The following is a 23,473-nucleotide window of genomic DNA, read 5'->3' as shown; positions in this document are numbered from 1 at the left end:
CAGCGGTCCCACCAGGGATGCTAATGTTCACACTCTTCTTCAGACCACGGTTGAGATCCCTGCTTCCTGGAGCATTCTCATCCTTTGCTAGTTCCTAAGCATGCTTCTCCAGCCTACCGAAAATCCTCTGGTATCTTTCCAAAAATTCCCCTTTGCTTCGGTTAGCTGAAGTTGGTCTCTGTTGCTTACAACCACTCTCTGGCAGGAGAGAACAAAGCAGCCCGCTCCTGCAGTCTCCCCTGGTACCCAGCCATCTGAATCCTTCTGGTTCCTATCATGAAACACTGTGCTCGGAGACCTCCAAGTCCTCCTTCTTGAGACCCCAAACACTAAATTCGCATGTATACCAAGTGTTCACAGAACAATCTTTGAAGGAAAAATATGTGGAGGAAATCCTTCCACGGATTTACCATTCAACTTTTAATAAGCTACTGAATTGCAACAAATGTGGAAATACTGGCGAGACAGTCATAGATGAAACACAGCCAGGTGAGAGGCAACAATTATGGCTGGTTTAAGCTGGACGAGTCCTGTCCATGTTGAAATAAGAGACAAATCCTTACAGGATTGCATTGAGTCACGTGTGAAAAAGGAGAGAAGCAATTATTTCTGCTTTATTTGGCATTGGGCAGGCTTCAGTTGGAACAAACTATATTTAATTCCACATGCCATGCTGGATAAAGAGAAGAAACTTGGAGAGTGTTCAGACGAGAACAGCAACTGACTAAAGGTTTGTGAAATTAGACCTATGAGAAATTGTTAAAAGAACTGGGCATGTTCAGTCAAATGCAAGACGTTCAGGCAGGATGGATGATTAACTACAAGTACGTGAAGAGAGGGTTCAAGTTTGAGACGTTCAGGTTAAACAGAAAGTTAAATCATGGCATTAAGAACACGAAATTAAAAAAAGAGAACAATAGGAGTGGAAACTAAATACTGGGAAAACCTTAAGCTAAAAAGCTTTTAAGACATTGATGAACGGAGCTATCTGTAATTTGGAATTCTGCATATATGATTATCAAAACAATTAAATTCAATTCTGTACTTAGTTAAATACAAGTGATTATAGAAAATAACAAGTAGAAAAAGCCTTTGATAGATTGGATTTAAAAAGTAAAAATCATCAGATCAAGTATGAAGAATGTTTTTAAGAAAAAATGGTGTATTTGGGGGCCTTCTTCGGGACCCAGGCTAGTGGGAACAGAAAGGAACTCTTATGTTAAGTCTTTGAGCTCCTAAATAAGCGTAATTCCCCTGTGTGTTTGGGGCGAGGCGGTGTGGCGAGCAGCTTTTCTGGCCTCTTGGGGTTCCTCAGGAATCCCCACCATAAAATACATGATTCTCTCCAGAACGGTCCTGAACTGTTAATTATTCTTTCCCTTTGTCGAGTGGAAATAGTTCCCTCTCTCAAGTATTTTCTTCTTTTTGGAAATCTTTTTGGGCAAAGCACGTAGATAAATATTCATTCTCCAGTTTATACTCTTTACTTAAATGCAGAAGGAGATGAAATCACAAAGTTAGCACCACTTTGTTACTTTAAAGCTGTTCCATCAGCCTGATGATAATTTGTTTTTAACTTAGATGTAGATATTCTAACAGTAATCTCATCTAAGTGTTCTAGTTCCCTCTTTACGTTTGGCGCCTGAAACTTGCATCCATTTGCTTGTTTATTGCAATTCTGACACCAATTACAACGTGTAAGTTTTCTCCCCACACCAAGCAATTCTCAGACACCAGCGGGGTGTCCTACAATTTAAGTCCATTCTGACACTGTCTTCTTGGAGATGGCATCAGATCCCACAAGTGAAGGGCTCAGTCCTGCCAAAGGGCGTCCCCTTCAGACCGTCACAGGTCCAGGTTGTCACCTGTGCTTCTGACTGACTGGCTAAAAACTGAAGGTTCCTACAACCCCTCCTTGGGTGAAATTAATTTGCTAGAGGGGTTCACAGAACTTGGAGAAACATTTTACTTACTAGGTTATGATTTTATTATAAATGGATATAACTCCTCCGAGGAGCCCTAACGCTTTCCTTTCCGTGTGCCAGTTCCACAGCACCTCCTTACAACACACCTGACAAAGTTAATGATCAATCCAGTCAATGCTGAGTTATCCTGATTTCACACCCCATAAAAGGGCCAGGAAAAGCTGTAAAAGCGGGGAGCAGCCTAGGGTCTGCAGTATCTGTGAGGGTACCACCCTGGCAGCTGTGGGAGAGGAGGATAATATGCTCCAGGGTTTCACAGGGCAAAGCGCTCACAGGACATTCTGATGAAGCTGTGAACAGGATCAAACAAAGTCCCAGACAGCCTGCTGAAGACCAATACAGATGAGTGATCAAGCGAATTTGGTACTTGTCACATTTGACAACTGGTGAAATCTGGGTGAAGTGTCAATATGGGTGTTCACTGTACCAATCTTCTGGTTTTCTAACATAAAAAGTTGTGATATTCTGAGTCTTAGATTGTTGTTTGGGCCCGTTTTTGCTAATCTGGCTTCATTGCATCGTTTTGATGTCTTCTTGTTGCTAATTTTCTTGTTGTCATTATGTTTTTACTGTGTATGCTTGTTGGATAAATTAGACAAAGCTTCAAGAACTACAGAGACATTTTAATGATCGAAAACCAAAATAAATACATCTTATTACAATTCCGGCGAGCAGAGTCTTTTTTAAAGTTATTACATAATTAACTAGTTAATGCTGTCTTTTAAATTATATTTTAAATTTGAATAAGCAGTGCATTCACACGGCTTAAAATTCGATAGCAGAGGACAGACAACAGAAGTTTCTCTCCTGCACCTGTCCCAGCCACTCAGTTCCTCTTACCAGAAGCAACTAATGCCATCAGTTTCCTGTGTATCCATCTTTCCAGTGACAAAGGGACTTGTTTTAAATTTAGCAAAAAGACATGGAAGGAGCCCAAAAGTAACACAGGAGAGACTGTTTTCAGTGTTACGCCTCAAGGATTTTAAATTTCAGCAAATCTCTATAAATACACCTGTGTCGTATTTTTCGCTAGCAAGACATGGTCAGGACATTCCTGTTCACAAAAGATGCCATACAACACTGGACGTGCGGTCTTCAAAGTGAACACTGTGAAGCGACAGCATGACGTCAGTTTGTTCGCTCCGCTGCTGGGGTGCGGTGCACAGAGAAGCCGTCCCACAGGCATAAAGGCCACACGGGTCAGATGGGCATTTGTCATGATGGTTCAGGCCACTGTCAGATAATTAACAGCCTTTAAAAGTATACAGAAATCTCACTCCCACAGCACAGAACTGAAACTCAACCACGTGCTTGTTAAATACTTGAGCAGATTCAAAGCTTCGCAAGAAAAATACAGGCCAAATGGTACCCCTGTCTGGTGGCACCCCTCTCATCTCATAGCAAAGTGGAGTGGAATTTATCTGGACAAAAAGATACATCAGACTGTAAATTAAAAAAGAAAGACTGATGCAATAGTTTTATCTTAAATATCAATGTTCATAATAAATTAGAAATTATATCCTCAGTAAATACTGAAACTCATGATGAAAAATTTTGGATGTCAACTTAAAATTGTATAAGAAGGTGCATAATTTTTCAAATTCTCTTCAAGACACAAAACTCATTTTTTGAGCATCACTGTTCTAACCTATAGAGGTTGGAGTTCCAGCCATTTCCACCTCTGTGGGAGACTGCGTGCTCCATTATGGGCTGTAAAGGGGAGAACAATTGATGGGGAGGGTGACATTGGGGACCCAGGTAGAACCAGACCAGAGAGGAGCACCCGGGGAGGCCTCTGCTTGATGTGGCCACATGACTACCCTCTCCTGGCAGCTGGGCATGGCGCTGCTCTGTCCTTGTTACAACTCAGAATGAGGCCAAGAGAGGATGAGGGAGCCATGAAGCTCAGGGGCCTTCAGCTTCCAACTTCATTATTCCCAAGTGAGAGAGCAGCTCAGTCTGCATCATGACAGAGAAAGTCAGAGCGTCCTGGGGACAACTTTGTGGTCTCCTTTTTCTCTCTTCCTTTCCCTTCCCCGTTGCCTCTAAGCCTATCAGAGTGTACACGGGCATTGCTGTGCTCTGCTGATCTCTCTCACGTTTAAAATGAGTGCTCAGTACCAAGTAAAAAAGCTGTTACCTTGGTCTGCCATGGCTGGGGAATCCGGAGGCAAGGATACTTATCCACCCTCAGTAAGCTGTGTCTACATTTTCTCCTCAGGTGGATGTGGGGGTACCGGGGACTTCTTTGCCGCAAAGATGCTGAGCTTCTGTCTGTCATTTCACTCTCTTGTTTTGAGGGACCATCTCAAACACTAATACACCAATTCGTTTCTGTGCAGAGTGCCTAATTTTATTTCACTTTTCGGAGGGACTTCTCGCATTGTGCTGATTTTATTTTCATAACCACCGTTTGTGTCCCATGTTCCACGCTAGCGTCCGAGTCAGTCCCCATGCTGGCGCCTTCTCGGCAGCCAGGACTCCGGGTGCAACGGGCTGTGGAGGTGTGACGCTTGCTTGGCTGGTACTGTTGGTGTGGCTCTTATCTTGGAGTGGTGTCGTTCTGTGGGTTCGCTGGGCCTGGCCTGCTGCTTTTGGCTCAGCATACAGCGATGGCTCAAACTTGCTGGCCCTTTTTGCTCTTTCGCCTTCTGGAAGGAGCTGTAACTTTAGGAGAGTATTTTTTTCTTGAACTCGTGTGAAGTCGTCTTGTTACCTTCCTGTGTAACTTCAGCACCTGGCAAGGCAACAAGGTGAGCCCAGAGGGCCCTGGGTCGGGAGAAGAGGATGGCGGCTGAGTGGAAGCGGGGAGCTGAGGAGGAGGTCCACACCAGGAGAGGCAGGATTATCCTGAGGGGCGGGGGGCGGGGCCGGGTAGAGACATACATGGGAAGGAGAGGAGCGTGGGTAGGGTCATCTGACCTTGCTACTCCTCTGGATCTGTGGTGAGAGGCAGTCCTCTTTCCCCACCACTTGGTGCTTGTGGTTTGTGGCTCCCATGACTTGGGCACTTTTGCCATGCTGAAGCCTCTCAATTGTCTACCTTGGGAGTCCTGTCCTCCGTGTATATACCTCCCCAGGACAACGAGGAGTCACACCCCTCCAGCTTTGTCTGGTCAGCAGGGCAGTCCCCACAGCCACTGGTGGCTAAGGGGCGTTCGGCCATCACAAAGGACCACTCCTGAGGGGTGGGATGCTGGGGAGGCCAAGACGCTCTGGTTGGAAAAAGTCCCTGGTAAGAGCCTCCCACACTGAGCTGCCACCCCTCTCGTCCCCCGGTGTTCAGTTCTGGCTGTGCACACGGCAGAGAGGGGTGTCTCCTCCACGCCATTCCCCACGGTTCATTCTGCTGTCTCCCACTCGTCACTGCTACCTAGGATTTTGTATATCTTACCTAAAAGCAGCAAGACACAGGTTTGGCAGCCTGATCTGAAAATCCTAGGAATCGGGGAATTAGGAGACAGTGTTTGAGGTATGGTGTCCTTCATCGTCAGTTCAGACAACAAGGCTCTGAAACATCTCAGGGCACGGTGGGTGTGTGTGCGCGTGTGTGCACGTCTGGGCACTATGGTTACTTCCTCACAAGAAGTAAGCTTAAAGGTACAAAATAAGATCAAACTTAGCTGTATATGTAAGTTTATAGATACTCCATGTGAATATCTTTTGGAGAGCTGACGGGAATTTTTGGAAGAAAATCAATCTTCAAAGGGGCAAGGAGTTGTAACTTCCAACTCTGGGGAAGGCAGACACGCAGAGATCAGAAGCAGCAGCTCAGCTCCCGCCTGGGGCTCGCCTTCCTCCCCGTGGCACCTGCCCCCTCTACAGAGACAGAAAGCGGGTGAGGGGCTGCCGGGGGCTGGAGCGGAGAGGGGAAATAGGGAGTGACTGCTGGTGGGTATGTGGTTTCTTTCTGGGGTGATGAAACGTTCTAAAATTAGATTGTGGTGATGGTTGTAGAACTTCGTGAATACACTAAAAACCACTGCAGTAAAAAAATTACTGGCGCATAGTTTAGTTATATGAAAATATGATTATACCTACAAAGAGAGCAGGAACCAGGCGAGGGCTAAAGCTAGACCCCGAATGGCTGTCTGAGCCTACAGAATCGGCAGACACAGAGGGACCAAGCGCACCAGGCCTCCTCTTTTTCTGTAGGGAGAGGTGGCGTTCCAGAAAAAAACAAGCCGTCTTCTGTGAAAATCAGGACTCCGGGAGGAGAAGGGGTAGAAGAAGAGGACCGTGGGCAACGCAGGAGGAAGAGTTGAGTCAGGAGGTGAGAAAACACCCACAGGGGACTCTCCCGTGGCCCTGGTCATGTTGTGCACTGTGCAGGCTCCAGACCAGGGCAGAGCGGATCCTCTCCCCACTGACGCCCGTCCTGCCTGGCCTCCGTCCTGGTGAGAGCGAGCTCCACCAGCACCTTCCTGAGGCCTGCTGGGCGGGGAGTGGTACCCCCACCTGCACTGCACCGATGGCCAGCTGTCAGGTGGGGACAGGTGAGCCAGAGGCAGGCTCTGTGACGCGGAAAGGGAACGGCCTCTACGTGAACTATGGAACAGCGTACACTCCAGACTCAGGCTAGACAGAACCTTACTCCTGATGGGCAAGAGCCCGGAATAAACAGCTCTGCCCTCTCCTGTCACACCCACTGTGCTGTAAGTTAAAAAAAGAAAAAGAAAGGACATCAGACGGAATAAACAGTATAACTGCAATATATCAAAAAAAAAACTATAACATTAGGCTTCAATGAAAATATACCAAAATATTATCAGTGGTTATTCTACCTGGCCACGATTCCCTTACTACACTTCAATTCCCTAGAAGGCATGGTGATTAGAGCATAACAGATATTTAGTTAATATCTGGTGACTGGAATGAATGTATAAATAAATGGAGGCACAGATTTCTGTGAGTGTAACACAATTACAGATTTTTATTGTTCTCTGTTTTTCAAATTTCTTTAAGTTTGTACAACTGACTATACATGTTATGTACTGTTTCTGGTTCGAGTTGGCTGGCTGACAGTGCCTATTTCTCTCTTTCCCCCCAAGAGACCCCATTAAAATGATAATAAAGGCATGTTTTAGAAAGCTGTAAAAACATGAAGAGAATGGTGGAGCGGCCACACATGGCTGAGGGATGACACTGCAGGAAGAGGAAAAACCGGGGGAGGAACGGCTGCTGAAGAACACGGGTAGGGGCCGCACAGGATGGAACACGCGGAGGGACAGTGTGGCAGCGGGGACAGCCACTCCCTTCTGCGGACCCAGCGGAGCATCTCGGGGCTGGAAGCACCAGGTCACACCCGAGACCTCAAAGGCAGGTCCTGGGCCCATTCCACCAGTCAGGCAAACGCTCCGGAGTGGGGAGGCGCAGGGAGCAGGGCAGCGAGCTGGCTTTTCATTATTCTGGTTGTTGTTGTTATTACAGCAGACGCCTGCCCACCTGGAGGCCCGGCTTCCTTTAAGACCCGAGAGAGTAACGGTGGTCATTCTGCAGGCGCAGGCCGAGCTGCCTCGCTGGCAGGCCGCAGGGACCCGCAAATCTTAAGACAAAACTTGCCTCCACAGCGGGCACTCTGTCCACTGCATCTACTAAGTGGATCTCTTGCCACTGCTTCATGCTTTCTTGCAACAGCTTAAAAGATTAGAAGTAACCCAGGCAGCCATTCCCAAGTAAATTAAACTTTAAAATCCCAACAAAAGGGATTAGCCTTATTTCTGAGATTCTAGAGTAAGAGGACGTAGGACGAACGGGCCAGGTAAGAGAGGAAAATGTGCGGCTCAGCGAAAGAAAGAACCTGGTCACAGCCAGGGCAGCACAAACAGGGCGCGGGCTGCCCTGAGGGGGAGTAGCGCCCCTGCGCGGAGCCTGGGTTCCTCACTGTGTAGACACGGGCAGCCTGGGCTCCGCTAAGCGGATTTCTGGTACACGCTAGAGAGAGCTCGGTCCCGGCGTCCCTGACTGACCCCTGCGCGTGGCTTCTCAGCTCCTGGCCCAGCTCCATCCCGTAGGGCACGGCAGCTCCAGGAAGCAGCTGTCCCCACCCACGCCCGAGCAGGTGGCAGGTGCAGGGGCAGGCCTGCCACAAGAACCAGAGTTCAAGCTTCGCAGCTTCAGTCGGCTTCACATGCCTTGTGCACGAGTTGCCCTTGCTTTTGCTTCTGCGTGTGGGCAAGTCTCAGGCGGCAGGCACACTGCCGCGCATGCCAGAAGGTCTCTGCCTTGACTGTCCCCACCTCATGGACTTCCTTTCAAGACCAAGTCATTTCTCTGGTAGAAGATCCCACACTCTTCCTCTCCCTGTGACTCCATTTAAGACGGCCACTCCCTTAATTACAGGAAGACCCATGAGGAACTCGGAAATCACTGTCTTCAAGGGCTTGACTGAATTCTTAGCCAAAGGCGAATTTCCTTCCAGGCTTGGTCTGGGGGCGGGGCTGCGCCAGTCCTAGGGGTAGGAAGATAAGTGGGACAGTCACTTTGCTGAGCTGCTAAGAGGTGAAACGGGCAAGAAGTTAAACCCACTGGCCTCGGCTCTAACATGCAGTTATTTAGGGATTTCTTTGGTCCACTTTTCTCCACCTCCCTGCGCCACGTACCTGGGTTTTCCTCCTTCTGTTTTTGCTCCTCACTAAACAATTCCCCACACTGTTGTGAGTGATCTTTATAAAACGTAATTAGATCCCCTCGTTTTTAACACAGCGTGGCATGGTCCAGTCCTTGCCTACTTCTCCAACCTCAACTTGTACTTGCTAAATAAATCCTAGGTATACATTCATCCAGCCATATGCAAATACTTCTGTAGTGCCTATTACATAACACACATTGTTCTAGACAAAACAGAACAATCTTTTCCTCAAGGAACTTGATGTCCTTCTTATTCCTTGAATAAGCCTGGCTCTTTCCTGCCTCAGGGCCTTTGCACAAGCTATTCTGGCTAGAATGCTTTTCTTTTCACTTCTCATTCCTTTTCTGACTATTCTATTTAAAGTAGCTGCTTCCACTTCTGCTGTAGAACTCTTTATTTCCTTCATAACTCATATCAGAGACTGAATATATATATAGAGAGAGAGAGAGGGAGAGAGAGAGAATGTAATATAATCTATTCCATGAGGCCGGGATCATGTTCATTTAGATTGCCACTGTATACTTAAAACTTAGCATTATGACCGTTAGCACATGGTAAGGGCTCAGTAAACATTTGCTAAAAGGATACAGACTCTGGGTATATTTTTACTAAAAAGATTCACTGATGACCAAATTATCTGAATAGTCTGTTATTTATATCCTTTTATATGTGCACTTCAGAAGATGGTAGAAAAGTTTCTGAATTGTAATTTATGGCCTGTCAGATTGGCCACCTGACCTGTCTTGATCTTAGACAAATGAGCCACGATCAGGTATGTATCAACCTACCATGATATGTATCAACACACCATGAACCCAAAAGCTCTGACAGGCTGCACTGCCACCCCAACCTCTCTGTATGGTGCTACTTTCTGTAACAATTTAAGCATGTAAAAAGTACATATAGTTCCAAGTATTTATCAGCTCACAGCAATATGATTACAAGTCAAGGGCGAAGGAAAAAATAACCATGTACTAAACTGGGCAAACAGGTTTCTGAGTTTATGAGAGTCCAAAGGTGACAAAAGTGTAGTTAAATGAATAGGGTGAAAACAAAAACTTCTAAAAGAACAGTGGTGAAAGCAGAGAAACGGAGGTCCCTCCAAGAGAAACGTGTTTCTGTGGAGCAGCAGACATCACATTCTTGACCAAGCAGCTGCAGGTCAGACTGCCGCGCTGGTCACAAAGGGAACCAACCTAGAGACAGTGGGCGGACAGCGACTTCAAGCACAGGCCCTACGATCATAGGTCAGTAGCACATTATCCCATCCATGTAAATTCCTTTTCGTCCTGCTAACAGATTACATAATGAATACAGAATACATACTCACAAAGTACGGAACTTGCAGACTAAACATAAAGAACGAAGATTTAAACCCTCCAGGACCCAGCGCTCTGAGACGGGGCACACCACCTAGCACCGCTGATGCACACCGGGCTTCCAGATAACAACTCAGGGGAAGAAAGGGCTCTATCACCCTAAAACGTCTGAAAACTACTTGACTAAAGGATGGCAGAATATTAAAAATACATACAGGCTTTTTTATTTTAAAAGTAGTATTTCAAAATGCTTTAGTTGGCTTGCATAAAGTAGTAGTTAGTTGGCTTGCATAAATAACGCCAAAAATTCCCAAATATTCAAAGGCCCACAAAGATCAAAAATGCCTCAAATACACAAAAATATTTTTGGTTTTAATATATTAATTACTGTATTGCTGACGCCTGGATTTTGCTGACCTACAAACAGGCTCCAAACAGGTAGATGTGAGTTCAGGGTGTTGTCCCGGCCTTGGAAACTCTGTCAACCACTCCGTTTCGGAAGCTCAGGCAGACGACTAACGTCCGACTTGTATAAACAGAACTAGACGTCCTGAACGTACGTAGCTTGAGGCTTACGTAGCTAGAATGATGCGCGCTTTGCCTACTGTCCTTCCCGTGCTGACGATACACTATAAACTCCTCACAGCTGGGACTTCTGTCGCCAGGATCCTGTTTCTGATTTTGCCTCCACTTCTGCCTAATGGGGTTAAATGCCCCTTTTTTTCTTGAACGTAAATATTTTCCCTAAGACTGCTGCATACTGTCACCTGTCTGTTTTGAGCTAAAGGTCAAATATTTCCTAATTCCTTCTTCCTGTAACATAAGCTATACCAAACACAAATGGGAACAAATTGTTTCCCACTAGAATGGCTTTAAGAAGTAAAGTACTGAGAAGTCAAGAAATCACTTCCAGTTAAAGCAAATTATTGAATATGGAGACTGAATAAAGACAGGACAAAAATAATTTGGAGTCAAACACAAACCAACCCTCCCATGCCTCCCCAACTTTCTGACCGTGCACATGTGTTAGTGCCCCAGGGCTGCTGTAACAAGGACCACAAACCTGTGGCTTAAAACTCTATTTCAGTTTTGGAGACTATGCGTCTGAGATCAAGGCATGTGCAGGGTTGGTTCCTTCCGAGGGCTGTGAGGGAGGGATCTGTTCCATGCCTCGCCCCGGCTTCTGCGGGCATCCTGGCAATCTCAGAGTTCCTCGGCTTGTAGAACCATTGCCTCAACCTCTGCCTTCATCTTCATGTGGTGTTCCCCTTTTTACAAGGACACCAGTCACACTGGACTGGAGCCCACTCTACTCCAGTATGACCTCATCTCTAATTTATTTTTTCCTCCCCAAAGCCCCAGTGCATGGTTGTATATCCTAGTCGTAAGTCCTTCTACTTCTTCTCTGTGAGCCACCGCCACAGCATGGCTACTGACAGACAGATGGTGTGGTTCTGCAACTGGGAACCGAACCCAGGCTGCCAAAGTGGTGAGAGCTGAACTTTAACCACTACGCCATCAGGGCTGGCTCTGACCTCATCTTAACTAACTATATCTGCAATGACTGTATTTCCAAATAAGGTCACATTTTGAGATACTAGGGGTTAGGACTTCAACATGAATTTTGAGGAACACAATTCAACCCCAAACACACCATAATACACGTCTATTTATTTATTAATAAATTATTAACATCCAGTACTGCAATAAGAACTATATACACTGTAACCCCTACACAGTTAGAAATTTGAAGAAGAGAAGAAAAGGCAAATATACACAGAAGTACTATTTTCTTTCTGTATCCCGAAAGATTGCCTTGCACACTCCCTGGATCATGCACACCTCCCCACTTTCAAGGGTAAAATCAAGCTCTTTGGCTTGGTGCATCCGACCTTCCATGGCCTGCCCTCTGCTTGCTTCACTGCCTTGTCTCCTGTCACCCTCAGCCTGTCTGCCATTCCAATGAACTATCTGCGGTTGCTGACATGTGCTGGGCTCTTTGTTGGTTCCACGACTCTGCACACGCTGTTTCCTATTTCTGGAACGTCCTCGTTCTCTCTGCTTACTGTAAACACATGGTGAGCTCCTGATCATCCTCTGAGACTCAGTTCCAGCATCGCCCCGTCTGGGAGGCCTTCAAGGACTGCTCTGGGCAGCACGAGGCCCTGTCTTAGGTCACGGAGCACCTTGTTCATATCTCTGTTACTGCAAATTTCTGTTTACATGTATATTTAGGCTGAATTGATAGTTGACCATTTTTGACCCCAAAAAAGATGCAATTTCAAGTGGTTCAACTTAATATTTCACTAGACAGCAAGTCCATTAAGAGCAGGGGCTGTGTTTCATTCATTTTTGTATTTCCAGTGACTAAAATGGAGTTTGGCATAATGTAAGTCCTTAATGTATGCTTCTTGAAACTAAGGTAAGGCTTGTGCCAATCTTCCACTTTCGGATTTCCCTTCTCAAGAATGGGCTAAGTGTGGACTTGATCGCTCCTGTGAGAACAACCACTGGCTTAAGCTCCCCTGGCTTTACTTAGTTCAACAGTATTTTAAACTACTTCTCCTTGCTTTTGCATCTTTATGTGTGGTAAAATCTTTTCAAAAGACACTCAATTTTTAAAAATAGGGCCCGGCCCAGTGGCGCAGCAGTTAAGTGTGCACATTCCACTTCGGCACCCCGGGGTTCGCCGGTTCGGATCCTGGGTGCAGACATGGCACCACCTGGCAAGCCATGCTGTGGTAGGCGTCCCACATATAAAGTAGAGGAAGATGGGCACGGATGTTAGCTCAGGGCCAGTCTTCCTCAGCAAAAAGAGGAGGATTGGCAGCAGATGTTAGCTCAGGGCTAACCTTCCTCAAAAAAAATAAAATAAAATAAAAAAATAGAGAAAAAGCAGGAAGAAGCTACATAAGTATTGTTTAACTAATATAAAAATATTTCACAATTTTATTTTTACTTTCAAAATATTTTAATGCTTTCAAATAAAAATAAAAGTAATTATAAATAGGAGAGCTAAACAAAGAGATCATTTGTGTAAAATGAATAAGACATTTTAAATTCCAATAATCTTTTAGTCAGAGCAAAGGTAAACCTAATTTCAGAATTTCAAGTTTTCCTATTTATTGTTTGTGGAAGAGCTGTGATAACTGAAATCGTGGTCAGGTATTACACGGATAGTTCAAAGGCAAACAGGCGTGGCGTGCAGAAGTATTCTGCTGAAACTGGGAAGCAACACCTGGTGAAGCCTGGAGCCATGAGCAGGAAGTGAAATATGGTCATGGGAACATCTTTCGCTCTCCCTCCTGAAAGCCCTTCAGTGAACAGCATGTGTTCACTGGCTCTTGAGCGCGCCAGGGCACTCACGAGCAACCCCCTCCACAATGTGGCGCTGGGCCACGTGAAAGACTTCTCTCCTATCAAAGCATGTTGTGTCCTTTACACTTGAACTACGATGAACTTCTCACAGAGAAGAACATTTTTCCAAACGCTCTCCCCTGAGCCTTCAAAGTCCTTCTCCATCTTCTTTGCCTACTAATCTTTAAAAACTCAGCTCAAATATCATCTTGTCTCAGATGCTTTTCCTCATGTCTCTAGCTAGAGCTGTTGATCTGCCTTTTGTGTTTTCATTGTACACAGTTTATGCCACCATACCACTATTTCAACCACAGTGCTGTAATTTATTTCTTGATGTCCATCTTCTCAATTACAGCATCACACAGTGCTAGGGACACTACAGATATTCAACACCGTTTGTCCTATGAATAAATGAGTAAGAAATGAGATAACAGTCTTGCACAACCAAGCACCAATGAAAGCTTGTTTGCAGACAGAAATCGTGCCTGTGGAGTAAGGCCTGCTCCAGGAGGCCAGGGGCCACGTCTGCCTTGTCTATTGCTGCGTTCCTAGCACTCAGCCTACTGCCTGGAGCCATGTGGGTGTTAGTAAGTCTTTACTAACTAAATACTTCCTGTACATGGAAAATAAGAAAAAGCAGACTATCTAATAGTTACTTGAAGATAAAATGAAGAAAGGAATCCATAAATAGGTAGTAAGAGAAGCAAATCTAACATAAGTGGTAGTATATCACAGAATAAAGAAACTGTAGAAAATATCATCATTGATTAGCAAAAACTTTTAAAAATTACTAAACATATAATAAACATGAAGGATTACTTGAGGGGGGAAGAGGCAATATAAGTTGATGTAAATACGATTTGTGCTTTCGATTAGTCATAGAGTGGCCACAGCCTTTAGTCTGCTGACAGAAATATAAATAACGATGTCTTCACACCTGCAAAAAAGTCTCTATCATTTGCCACTTATGTATTTGTGTTTTTCTGTTTAATGCCTCTAACTGGGGCATCAGAAGTGGTACTTAATCCCCAAACTGAGTGATTTACTCACTCACAAGCACAGCACGCTGCGACTGCAGACGGCAGTGTCGACTGGTGCTGCACTGTTTTAGGCGTGTTTTCCTGTGATCGTCACTGCAGCACTTCACTTGGAAGGAGCATCAAACCATATTTGAGAGGACCCGGGTGCCTCTAGCACCTCTGCCTAGGTACTGACCGCTCACTGTGAAGACAGTGGAGACTGAATGTCCACACTGCTCACCCTTTTGACCCAGATCAAGGTGATGGACAAGGGTCCCTGGCAGTATCTGTAAACTCAGATGGTAAGATTAATACTTCAGGACAAATTCCACCCAAAGTCACAAGAACTTCACAAACAGAAAGCTTATTCTCTTTGCTTGGCACTTGGACTTGCCCATCCAGGCTGGCAAGCTTGGATGTGACAAACCTGACCCTGCATCTCACGCCCTGGTGTTCAACTTTCCAGGTACCTGATTTACACCTAATTTTTCTGTCCTCTTTCACTAAAAGATGTAAAATGCCCAGTGACATTATTCTAGAACTTAGTATTTTCCACTCACTGAAATCAAATGTAGAGAATAAATAGGGAAAAAGACTAGGATTAAAATCCTAAGAATAGGAATTACAATGTAAACTGATTTAATCATAGCTTGGGTTAGATATAAAAGTTAACTCAAAAAGTGGTTCTTTATTTGATTGTTCTTTAGTTAAGCTGTTTTAATCACACATCTGTTTTTCAACCCAATGGTAGAAAAGCAGTTAACTCATCTGAGGGGGATCAAGAAAAGCTGGTGCTTGAACTGGAGGCAAGATACACGTTACTTCACGGCAATGCACATAAATTATACAAACTTTTCAAAGGAGAATCTATGAACCTAAAATAATGAAATAATTATTGTGACAGTCATAGTTCTGTAATTTCCTGGCTCTACTGACATGTGCAGTATTTGCACAAATGCCCCTAAGGAACTGCTAGAGCCGCTTCAGGATGCTCAGGTTGCAGACTCTCTCTGGCAACCGATGACAGTGCCTCTAGAAGGTGAAGCCACTTTGTACAGGTCTGTCTGTCCCCACCCTTCCCCACTCCCACTCCTTCACACTCCGGGCTTACTCTTTCCCATGAGATAAAAGCACTCGTGTCTTCCAGCCCTAAGAAACAGTGCATCTTTTCTGAATGTGTATTTTCTGAACATAATTTAATTGACTAAAACTTCTAAGAAGGCCTGAGCAATGCTTGGATTTAAAATTTTGATGCTTTGGACTTCTGCTTCCCCCTGCAAGACAGGACATATTAGAAAGGAAACTGGGCTAGAGTCAGAATGAACAGGGAATTCTAGCTCAGTTTTGAAAAATGCTTTGGAAGATTTTTCAAAGCATGGGGCAGAGTCAACCATCCACGAACAGGAGGCTTATCCAAGGCACCCAGTAAACATGATCCTCCTGCCCACAGTGATGGTCTGAGAGTGCGGCTGGAACTATGAAACAGAGAACATCTATTCTGGAGGTGAAGTTTTCCTGTTTGAGAAAATAGTGAAGGGCGTGTGGTAAAGAAACTCGCAAATTGAGTACAGGGTTGGGTTTTCAACCCAGACATTCTATGCATTTATCATTTTCCTTTACACCTCTTTGCCACACCTAGATTTTGAAGTTATAACATACTTTACCCTCCGCCCACCAGTTCTTAGCTAAAATAGTTCCCTCTTCCCAGAGAACTGACTAGAACTACAAACTGTATGCTTTTCTTTTTAGAGATTTACAACACTAAATAAGTCTCCTGTCACACATTTTACAGGCTTCCTATCCCTTCCTTAAGATAAGTATCAAATGATCTGACGTCCTTCCATATACAAATTCTGGGGTCAGCCCTGTGGCCTAGTGGTTGAGTTCAGCGTGCTCCACTTCAGCAGCCGGTGTTCGGTTCCCGGGAGCAGACCTACACCCCTTGTTGGCAGCCATGTTGTGCCAGTGATGCACACACAAAATAGAGGAAGCCTGGTACAGGTGTTAGCTCAGGGAAAATATTCCTCAGCAAAAAAGAAAAAGAAATTCTGGCAGCCAAATTAACCCCAGAAGAGAGATTTATGGATGGCATTTATTTTCTCTATCTGGCCCCTTTTGCTCTTTCTACCTTCTTCCTGCTTTGTGGTTGCTACTGCTCTCCATGAAGCCTCGAACAGCAGGCGCTCCCTCACCTCCTACTGTCAACTTCACTTTCCCCTACTCTGCTCTCCTTCCCCTAAAGCTGAGTGTACACTCGCTGGAAAGACTGTGGCTAAGCAAGTCGTCAGGCCTGACTTGTAAAATGATATTGCTGGTTAAGAGGCGAGACTTCAACTCACCTGAAACGTTGAATAAGAATACAGGCTGAAGGCTTTCAATCTTGATGGCTACTGCCCTTTCTTTCCCCTCATCCAAGTTACAGGCAGGAGAGGAAGGGGGAGGGACAAAGGGCCAAGTGCCCCATGACCCCTTACAGGAGCTGTCCTGAAAGCCCCCCAAAGACTTCCATGACATCACTGCGATGCCTACAGGAAGGGAGGGCGGGCAGGCCACTCAGTTTTTATGTTTAGCTAGGCACATTGCAACCTGCGTGGAATGAAGGTTTGGGTCGTAAGGAAGAAGGGAGAAAACAGACACCAGCATCTCTGCCACACACATTTGAATTTTAGGTGCTTCTGACTCATTGTGGAAGACACTGAGCGGCCAGGTCAGAGACACAGAGCGGTGGTCAGCTTTAGCTGTCACTACTAAAACAATTTACTGAAATTATGGGCATTTTAGAGAATGGCCAGAAAAAAGAAGAATGCGAGGGCAAAAAGGCCCTTGAATTGAAACTTGAGGACCTCAACCATTTAATAATGTCTGAGAAGAGGAGGAGCCTTTAAAATACCGCGAGAAGCTGAGTCTGAAATGTTTCTGAGATAGCCAAGTGAACTGACTGTGGCAACTGAATTCAACAGAGAAGTCTCTTCCAGCGTCCCCACATCCATCTTTTATTTATTAAAAAGACATTATTTTTGGATACTACAAGGCTAAACCAATGCTATTTAGATAATTTTTTTCTTGTAACTCAATCTCATAAAAATTAATTGCCTTTTTCTTTTTAACCAGAGTTGCTTTAATTACTTCGGTATGCAACACCTCTATTTACAACACACAGTATGTCTCAACCCTGGGATCTCCAATAGGTTCACTCCTTCTTCCTAAATTTAACAATGATTACAATGAGAGTGAGAGAAATCATTTACATAATCCTTACAGAGCCCAGCATTGGCTGATGCCAGAGAAAAGAAGGATGAATCTATGGCTCAGTGGGTTCTCTTGTCAGACACGCATACGCGGACTTTCAACTCGACAGGAGTCCTACTTGTCAATAGAAAGGGCCATAACGTTACGTTACGCAGCTTCCTAAGTTTCCTTTTCTGTGGTTAATTCCAACAGTTCTTTTAACAGCTTAGGTGTGGCTGGACGCAGTAAGAGCACAACAGAAGGTTCAGACGAATAGAGATTAGCCTTAGATACTGTGTTTTGTTCTGGTTTAACAGAGTTCTTTTTGAAGTTTATTGAGAGTTTCTTAATTCCAAGTTTCTGAAGACAGCTACTGAAGAAACAAAATTGACCCTCTTGCTCCTGCCACTTTATCTATCATCCAATAGACCTTTCTTCCTAAAGGACAGGACTGTCAGTGTTTTTCTGATAGCCCTGACCAGCCCTATATGAGGCATAATACCACATAAACTCGCATGCTATATAAACTTGGTGGTGTTTCACCTGTTCAGATCTGCAGCTAGAGCTATTCTGCACCTTTGGAAAAGAGTTACAGAAAGGCATTCCGAGTTGTATGAATTTCCAGTGTATCAGGGTACTAATACATTAAGAAAGAGGGAAACTAATAAATTCAAAAAAGTCACTACAACTGAAATGCATGTGTGGGTATAACTTGATTCATCAGAAAGCTAAAATTTTGACTTTTTTGGTAGATGTATCTTTGGACTACTATAGAACTATTCTGTCAGTTTCTGGTGAAAACAATTAAATTGGTTAATCAGAATTCAGGCTGAATCAGATTGATTGATTTATCCATTCAATAAACATTTGGTGAATGTTTTTAATGTGTACAAGGCATTTCGCTAGATTCTCAAGAAACATTGGTGAATAAGAGTGAATAAGATATGGTCCCTGTCCCCATGGAGTTGTTTACTGAGGAAGGCATGATTACAAGAAAAGAAACAATTGTAAAATTATTATAAACTGTGATAGGTGCTCTGAAAGAAAGAATGCTGTGATAGAGAATAAGGAAAAGAGTGCCACCTTAAACCGAACGGTCAAGGATGGCCCTTGATGACATCTGAAAAAAGAGAGTTGCGGGTGGGAGAGGGCAAGCATCCAGGCAGGGGAAACAGCCTGGGCAGAGGGTCTGAGGCAGGAATGGCATGATCAAGGAACACAGAGAAAGCTAGTGTGGCTGATGCAGCATGAGCAAAGAGAAGTGCGGCATGAGGTGTTCAACTACCTTTTCCCACCTTATAAAGGTAGAAATCAAAATCCTAAGCAAGAGTCAGCAGACTGTGTCGTGCGGGCCAAATCTATCCTGCCTCCTATCTTTGTGGTTCTGCTGGAACGCAGCCACGCCCATTCACTTACATATTGGCTGCGGCTGCTTTCGTGCTACAAGCAGAAGTTGCCACAGAGACCATGTGGTCTGCAAAGCCTAAATTATTTACTACCTAGCTCTTTACAGAACAAGTTTGCTGGCCCCTGTATTACATGTGTCCTAAATTAGAACTGACAACACGAAAGCTGAAAAGGTCAGGTTTCCTGAAGCACAGAACCACCCTTCACAACCAGCCAGTGATGATTCAAATGAGAAAGACACATAAAGATGAGCAGATCAACGTGGCAGAGGCAGGACTCTGAGATGTCCATTCCAGAAGGGTGAGAGAGAGGTCTTTAAGGTTAATACAGGGTTTCATAAAGCACAAGGGCCTTCATCCTGGGGGGTCAGGAACCTCAACGAGGCTAGAGGAGAGTATACACCTGCAGAGAGAAAATGCAGTGTGGCTAAGGAGCACTGGGAGACATCACGGACAGAGAACCCAGACTCTAAGAGGGACAGAGGACACTCTAGAAACCGCTAACACATCTTCATTACAGCTGGAAGTTTGAGAATATTTGCTTAGCATGTATTCCAGCAACTGACAAAGGAAGAGCTACTGATTAACAAACAAACAAACAAACCTCTCAAGAGCTACCTTGGGGGCCGGCCCAGTGGCATAGTGGTTAAGTTTGTGCACTCTGCTTCGGTGGCCCAGGGTTTGCAGGTTTGGATCCTGGGTGCAGACCGACACGTTGTTCATCAAGTCACACTGTGGCAGCATTCCGCATACAAAAAACAGAGGAAGACTGGTACAGATGTTAGCTCAGGGCCAATCTTCCTCATCAAAAATAACAGCTACCTTAACCAAACAAAGCCACTCTTCTCTAGATCAGAACTCAGACTGGGTTATTCGACCCACAGATATGTTTTGTTCGGCTTGCACAGTTTCTCAGGAACCTTCACATTAAAAAATCCAGATATTTAGCAAGTAGGCCCACTTCATTTCGATATGGGAACAACCAGTTAGAGCCAAGAAACAAAGTATCTCGTAGATAAGGCACAGTCCTCACCACTTCCTGTTACATTACATTCAACCTGCCTTATGATTTCTCAACCTACCAAGACCATTTGGCATTTAAGTTTGCAACCCCAGGTCCTCATCTTACCATAAAGATCACAAACCTGCATTTTATTTACTTCTTTTCCTCTATGTTTATTGAGCACTGACCATGTCCCAGACACCACGCATACAAATGTAAATAACTCGTGTAAATACGAATGTAAACAACGTCTTTGGGGAGTTCACAGGCCAGAAGCAGAGACCTATGGGTTCAATGGCCCCAAGTAGAAGGAATGATGGCGCAAAGGAACAATCAACTGATCTGGCAGGTCAGGAAGCACGGTACTAGGGAGATGCCTGAACCAAACTTTGAAGGATAAGGAGAGCTCTGCTAGGGTATTACGGGCAGAGGAAACAGAATGCACAGAGGGCAGGGAGTGCAACTCTTTCGACAATTACACATGGTGCCAAATAGATGAAGTAGAGGGAAGCTACAGGAGGCCAAGAGAGGAGTGCTGGGGTTATAACAAGAATGGCTTGGGGGGCTGGCCTAGTGGCACAGCAGTTAAGCTCGCACATTCTGCTTTGGCGGGCTGGGGTTCATAGGTTTGGATCCCGGGTGCGGACACGGCACTGCTTGGCAAGCCATGCCATGGCAGGCGTCTCACATATAAATTAGAGGAACACGGGCACGAATGTTAGCTCAGGGCCAGTATTCCTCAGCAAAATAGAGGAGGATTGGCGGCAGATGTTAGCTCAGGGCTAATCTTCCTCAAAAAAAAAAAAAAAAAAAAGAATGGCTCGAGCCAGCTCGGTGGACTCTGCTTCAGTGGCCTGGGAAGTGGAGGTTTGGATCTCAGGCACAGACCTGCACATCGCTCATCAGGCCACGCTGTGGTGGTGTCCCACATAGAAGATGGGGGACGACTGGCACAGGACTGTGAGCTCAGGACAAATCTTCCTCACACACACAAAAAGAATGGCTTCTATCTACATGAAAAAGTGTGACTTTTACTCCACATACAAAAGGGAATTACTGGAGGGGCTGAAGCATAATCAGGTTTGAATTGCAGAAATGTAATTTTGATAGCAGCATGGATAGTTTAGAAGATGGGAGACTGGAGGCTGAGAGCCCAGTTAGGGTGGAACTCATTGACAAAGTCCAAGCCGACTCGAGGCCCGAAGGCAAGGAGCATCAGTGGGAACAGACAAGAGAAACTGACTAGAGATAGTGACTGACTGAACGTGGAGGGTGAGGGAACAAAAGAAGTCAAAGAAGACTCCAGGTTTGTAGCCTGAATGACAGGTGGATAAGGAATGCAGGAGAATGAGCCATGGGTAAGGGCGGTATGAAGTCTGAGGCGTCTGTGGCTACACAGGTGGAGACATCCACTTGGCATCTGGACAGAATCAGGAATCAGATGGAAGGTCGAGGCAGGAGAGGAAGACTTGGGAACTGTCAGCATTTATGATCCATCAGGAGACGGCATGAGGTATAATATCACATAGAAGTGTGCAGCGTGAGACAGAGACTGACGACATATGCCCAAGAATCCCCAACACGCCAACGGGAGAGGGCGGAATGCTCAGCAGCCTGGACGCAGAAGAGCGGTGGAGGTGACGACCTGAGGCTGGGAGTCAGCAGAAGAGAGCAGAGACTAAGGGTGCGAGGAACTGAGGTGCTGGCAAGTGTTAGGGACAGACTATACACCACAGGCTCTGGGTTGGACGGGGAAGAGCGTATAGAAAGGATGGATCAGTGCAGGGTTGCCAGATCCACTGGGAATCTTAATCACGTGAAAAAGGAAGATCTAGAGTCTGGGAGTTCTCCTGAGGTCAAATGGCAGGGGCCTAGTGTAGAGGAGTGAGAAAGCCATAGCTGAAGATTTCAGAGACGGAAGGGGGACGAAAAGGATTAAGGAGGGGCCCACTGGAGTTTGTGGCTGAAACAGAATGAAAATTGGGGACCATGAAAAAATACTGAGGCAAGAATCCTAGAGAGGTCATTAGCACGGACACTGGGGTCAGTTAAAATGATGGCTGGAAGGTAGAAGGGATGAACATGAGCAAGGATCAAAGTCTTCAGTAACTGTGGTAAGATGACCGGGAAGTCAGTGAAGGATGGTATAGCCATGCCACAAAATCCCATGGGAGGAAGGACTTTTTGCATGACATGGAAAGAGTAATAATAACCTGAAACTGTGTGATACAGAACTGGGGAGGTTATCCCCAGCTCAGAGAGAATGTGCAACTTTCAAAAGTACAGACTGCGTCCTCAGAGGGCAGCCAGGTTTCAGACGAGAACGTGGAGAAGCAGGGTAGAGGGCAGTACGTTTTCAACAGAGCTGCCGTTACAGAGGAGGGAATGGAAGCGGGTGGGAGACATTATCAGTGAGTCAGCAACAACAACAACAAAAGCAAAAAGAAATGGAGATGAGAAGAAAACCAACAAACAAGGAAAGAATCTCATCTTGACAGGGCAGAGAAGGCAGGCTCTCCAGGGAAGTGAGGCTTGGCTTGAGCTGAGACCCAAAGGGTTCGATGTCTCAGAGGCACCTCATGTTCACCAGGTCTAAGGTCAAAGAGCATCCCAAACTTGTCACTCTTCAGTGTTTCCTAACTCAGTGATGGTACCACTGCCCATCAAGTCATGTAGGTTAGAAACATAGGAGGCATTCGTGACACCTGCCTCCGTTATGCCCATTATCCAAACTATCACCTAAGCATCAGGCAGAAAGCATCCAGGCAAGGGGGACAACCTATGTAACAATCCCATGTTGAAAGACAGCATGGTGCATTCTGGGTATTAAAGACCTTTTACCTTGCTACAGAAGAGGAAGGGGCTAGAGCATCACGGTCTTGTAGGCCAGATTAAAGATTCTGTTCTTTATCCTAAGAGCAATGGAAGCCACTGACAGTTCTGAAGCAAGGACAGTGACACGATCAGATAGGAACTGGTGACAGTGGCGGGAATTCTCTCCTAGTTCAGTGTGGTTAGGAAGGATCTAGTTGAAAGGGAATGGCTGATTTCACGGGAGAGAAAACAGATAATTGAGCATTTTTGATAACAGTACTGCCCTTAGACCTGGCTAAGGACCCTCCTCCTGCTGCAAGGAGGCCATGAGGTGAAGGGGCCGTGCCTGCCCAGAGCCTGTCCTCCTCGTTTAGAATGGCTAGATCTGAGGGCAGACAGAACTGCTGACTACACATCACGATTTGCAGGGGTGAGAGATGTGGACATAAGCTTGGACACGTTGGGTGCACAAATGCATGGTCCCTTTCGGTGTCACGGCTGAGGAAGCTGGGAATGGGAAGAGAACGGGGTCATGCTGAGGACTCCAGAAGTCTGAGAATTCTAAGTTTAAACCTGGCCTTCCAGATCATTATGTAAGTAAATTTGTCAAGGTAGTAGAGAAGAATACATTTTTTTAATGATAGTTTGTTATCTTGATTTATAACTTAAATACTTAGATACATGGTATGTGAGCCTCCATAGCCCAACTCT

The sequence above is a fragment of the Equus quagga genome, chromosome 8 (genome assembly GCF_021613505.1).
Source record: "Equus quagga isolate Etosha38 chromosome 8, UCLA_HA_Equagga_1.0, whole genome shotgun sequence".
In the NCBI taxonomy this organism is placed as follows: Eukaryota; Metazoa; Chordata; class Mammalia; order Perissodactyla; family Equidae; genus Equus; species Equus quagga.
Note: the sequence above shows the minus strand (reverse complement) of the source record.